Source organism: Apium graveolens, chromosome 4 (genome assembly GCF_009905375.1).
Source record: "Apium graveolens cultivar Ventura chromosome 4, ASM990537v1, whole genome shotgun sequence".
NCBI classification, from domain to species: domain Eukaryota; kingdom Viridiplantae; phylum Streptophyta; class Magnoliopsida; order Apiales; family Apiaceae; genus Apium; species Apium graveolens.
The window spans coordinates 63,642,009-63,647,037 of NC_133650.1; the positions used below are offsets into that span (position 1 = coordinate 63,642,009).

The following is a 5,029-nucleotide window of genomic DNA, read 5'->3' on the forward strand; positions in this document are numbered from 1 at the left end:
GGGATGATAGGTGGCTGGTACAGGTTGCTGCAACCTCTGAAAGTTGCTCACGAACTGAGCTGATTCACTAAAAATAGCACACTGTTCAGTCTCATGAGCACTAACACAAAGCTCACAAACACTAGTGATCTGATTAACTCCATAATTATACAGAGAATCCACCTTCACCGTCAAAGCCTTAAGTTGAGCAGCTATAGCAGTAGCTGCATCCAACTCCAGAATTCTTGCTACCTTGCCATGAGATAGTCTCCGAGTAGGATTCTGGTATTCATTAGCACTCATTAGTTCAATCAATTCATAAGCTTCATCATAGCTTTTAGCCCACAAGGCTCCTCCTGATGCTGCATCAAGCATGGGTCTAGAAGTAGCACCCAAACCATTATAGAAACAGTTAATGATCATCCAGTTAGGCATCCCATGATGTGGATCTTCCTAAGCATATCCTTATATCGATCCCAAGCCTCACATAAAGACTCTCCAGATTGCTGAGCAAATTGAGCAAGTGCATTTCTGTTTGCAGCAGTCTTCGCCATAGGAAAGAATTTAGTTAAGAACTTTTGAGCAAGATCCTTCCATTTGGTGATAGACCCTGGTGGTAGAGAATGTAACCAACACTTTGCTTTATCCCGCAGAGAGAATGGGAAAAGCCACAACTTAATAGCATCTTCAGAAACTCCATTGAACTTGAAAGTGTCGTAGATCTCGATGAAATCTCTGATGTGCTTGTTGGGGTCTTCTCGGAGAACCCCCAAACTGAACTGAGTTCTGTATCATCTGAATCGTGCTTGACTTGATCTCAAAGGTATTAGCCGAGATGGCTGGTCGAACAATACTAGACTGAATATCAATGATCTTCGGTTGAGAGTAGTCCATCAAAGCCTTTGGATTTGCTTCTGGTTCTCCCATTGCAATAAGAACCTCTTATTCTTTCTCAACTAAGATCTCTTCTTCAACTTTCTCGTCTACTACAACTTCTTCCTCAGCTTGATCTAGTGTTCTCTTAAGAGACCGAGAACGCGTATGCATACACTCTCGCTAGATTACCTAAAACACGTCAAGGAAATAAGTAAGTAACAATGTTGGAGTCACTGAACTCTAATGACCAATGATGACAAACACATAAACTAAAAATCAACACCGAAGTCCCCGGCAGCGGCACCAAAAACTTGTTAGGGGTAGAACACGCGCTAATATTCACGCAAGTATACGCGATCAAAAGTAATATAGAATAAATTCTAGTTCATTCCCACAGGGACTATTTTAGGTTAATTTCAATTAATGTATCTATGCAACACTAGTATGGTTATTATCCAATGCTAAGACGAATACCAAATTGAGGTTGTTTATAACTAAGATTAACTAAAAATTATACTAAGATCACAAACTAGGAGATTAAAGAGAGTTGAATAATATATGACATAAACATGGGATTCTAACTTCATTAAATACTTCATTCAATAGCCTTTTCATTCTCAACTTTAGCATGTAATGGTGATGACACTAATCAGATAACACGAAACTGATAAACGCCAACTTTCGTTGTACGAATACCATACTACCAGACATCCACAAAAGAGATAGAAGCTGAATAGACACCAATTATATTGAGACCCTATATATCTATAGAATTTGAAAACATAACGGTTTAATGCACAAGTTATCTATCGTGATTATATATGGCAAGTAAGATGGTTAAAATTACCTATAAATCATGCATATCATGGCAAGTTCTAAACCCTTAAATTCAATTTCGCTTCATTAAAGATTAATACACTATCTTATAAGTTCGCGACGCTCATAAGACGAATAAGCACAACCAATACTAGGTTATCATAAAATTACCACACACTAAGGCATCGAAACGAATTAACTAAAGAAATCCATAAATAAATCCGTTAGAACCCCATGATAACGATTAGCCCATAATCGGACACATCATCAATGTGGGTTCCAATAAAAGCATCGTATAATAAACGTAGACTTTATACTGAATAAATAATAAAACCAAGTACGAAACAAGAGTATAGGTTCACGAATAAGAAAACTAGCATCCAAAGTTACAACTTAAAATAAAGAATCACAAGAATAAACTAGATCTTCTTCGCCTTGGTTGAATTGTGCTCTACGGTCTTCTTACGCCTTCTCCTAAGCTCCAGTACGTCTTGTTATGAAAAACGAGCATAAGTTATGTATATATAGCAGCCCAGGCAGAGTAGAAGTCCAATGGATCAAAATTCCAGAAGAAACAAGATTTTATTTTCCTGACCTGGCGCGGCTGCGCGCTTCACTAGTGCAGGCGCGCTGACATTCTGCTCTTTGGGCACGGCCGCGCGCTACTTCAGCACGGGCACGCCGTCTCTCTGGAGAAATTTATGCCTTCTTTCTTTTCTTGCTGATTTGAGCTGGTCTTTTTACGAGCTTTTATTCTGGACATCATCCTAGCACCAAATTAGCATCCCAACAATGCTAAGTCACCTGTACTCCTGATAAATGCCTGAAATGCAAAAAAAACTACAAAAACATGTTAAAAACACCAATAACATGAGTACAGAACACCAATTCAAAGCTTTACGGAGCGTTATAAAGTGTCATAAATGCCACTCAACAAGTACTCTGGTGATGGCAAAGGCAATTTAGAAAGAATGAAGAATACTACACCAAGGGAAAGAAGTTTTATTAGTCCCTTAACAATATAGCAAGAATTACAGAAGGGGGGTTGAATGGAATTCTTGAACCTTTTTCTCGAAATAAAAATGTTCAACTCGAATATAGATATAAGTGTTTTGATTAGCACAATGCGGAATAGAAACTTAAATGAATCAAAACATAAGTAATTAAAAACAAGAGTCTTTAAAAACTTTCTGGTGGATTTAAACAATTCCACCAAATATATATATTCTATATCGAGAGGACTCTGTGTGTAAAAATGCTCACAGCTGCTTACAAATCGAACTGCTGAGAATACAGGGAAATGCTAAGGATTTTGCTTACAAAGATTTCTCTATTTTTGTGTGTCTCAACACTTGTGTTTCTATTTGCTACGTTCTTGGTTTATATATTACCAAGATTATAAAGTCAAAAAGACTGAATAAATATAAAAACTATCAGTCTTAAGCTTTGCTGCTTTTCATCCTCTATTACTCAGTTAATGGGCTTCCACAGTAGATTTGTATACATCTCGACGGCTGTGCTCAGCTTTAACTGTTCAACTGCTGTTTGAATTCTTTATATGATCATCCGTTGGATTCTATGAACATCCGTTGGATATATGATCATCCGTTGACTTTCTGAACATCCGTTGATGGCTTCATTGATCATCCGTCGACTGCTATATTAAACATTCGTTGATAGTCATTTGATCATCCGTCGATGGCTTTGTTAATCATCCGTTGGTAGCTATTTTGGCACTTGACTTCATTTCACTTATGCATAATTACAAGACATCATTTATATACAATTAATCAACCTATTCTGCATATCTAGTTAAAGTCAACATGACTTATAGGCTACTACAGAATCTATACAAAGATGTATACAGAACTGTGCTACAGACTTATTATTATATAAGCTACTCACTCGAGGATAATAAGTTAACATCCGTCGGGACTATAATGAGTTATCCGTCGGGACTATAATTCTTATCCGTCGAGTGCTACATTATTTCACTAAGTAAAATTTACTTAGATGTTTTGTTTATGAAATCATCAAGTACACAACATATGCACAACAATCTCCCCCAATTTATGTCTACTGGAATTGTAGCCATAAATTAAGAGATACTTGATGATAATAAAACATCCTAAACATACAGCTTTAAAGATAAGCAGATAATACTGAAAGTGCTTCAAATAATCAAAGTGTACAAGGTTTGGCTCACAGTCATTTTCAAGTTGCTCCTCTAGCCTGAGCAGATTTTTCTAGTTTCTTGAAGGTCTGGATCTTCTTCCAAGCTTTCTGTTGTTTTCATCAATCTGATTTTGGAGCTGCATGTGGAATTCCAGTTCATCAGATTCTGAGAGCTCTAGCTTTTCTTGCATTTCCAAGAGAGTCTCATTGCTAGAGATACTCAATTGGTCTTCTAACCTGAAGAATCTTCTCACTCATTTGTCATCTATGAACTCTATCAGCCAGTAGGGCCTTAGATGCACTCTTCTCCCCGTGTATGGGATGATTAGAGTCTTTGGGAGTGCATCTTTAGCTCTAATACTCCTTAGTTCTTCAATCTTCTTCAATACTAGTCTTCTTGCAGTTACATTGAACCCAAAGTTCTTCTTGAAGGATGAATAAACTTTAATCAGTACAGCTTGGCTCTCTTGAAGAATCCTGTGAAGTGGCCACTGAATCTCCCTTCCCCATTTGTACTTGAACACTAACCTTTCAGGTAGGTTCCTGTATGCATCAATTCCCCTCACTTCATCCAGTTCATCCAGATAAATATTTAGATCTAAAAATTCTTTGATGTCACATAAGTACAAGTAGTCTCCCCTGTTGACTTTGGGTTGAGCTTTAACTACTGACTTGGACTTGAGAGGTGACAGCTTCACTTTCTTGACTGCCCTTGACTTTGTCCTTTTTGGCTTGCTAAGGATTGGTAAACTGAAGTCAGGAATTGGTATGTTATCCCACTCTATTGGCTCATCCTTGGGCACAATAGGTTCACCATGAATATTCCTGTAGGGATCCACCACCTTTATATCTTCAAATACCACCAGAGGGCTTTGATGCTTGAGTTGTAGCTGGTGTGGGTACCTTAGGAAATTGGTCTTCCAATTCCTTGTCAACAATATCCAGTTTCCTTTTTGTTCTTCTAGCCAATTTTTTCTTCCTTGGGGATTTCTTCTGTTCTTCAATTTTCTTCTTTGATTCAGCAGCTTCAGATGGTTGAGAGGGAATTTGTTGAGATGAATTCACAGTATGTAGCTTGGCCAAGATGGAAATCTGCTCTTTCTTTTGTTTAGACTTCTTTTCATCTAGAGCAGCTTGCTTCTTTTCCTGCTTTAATCTGGCTTTTTCTTCTCTCTTTGCTTGA

General features: G+C 37.7%; 1 non-coding gene across 1 annotated transcript; it reads left to right on the plus strand.

The window, feature by feature from the left end:
- Positions 1–412: 412 nt before the first annotated feature.
- Positions 413–518, plus strand: LOC141722456 (small nucleolar RNA R71). Its single transcript, XR_012575473.1, has one exon. It is a non-coding gene; the product is annotated as a small nucleolar RNA R71 (small nucleolar RNA).
- The last annotated feature ends 4,511 nt before the right edge of the window (positions 519–5,029 follow it).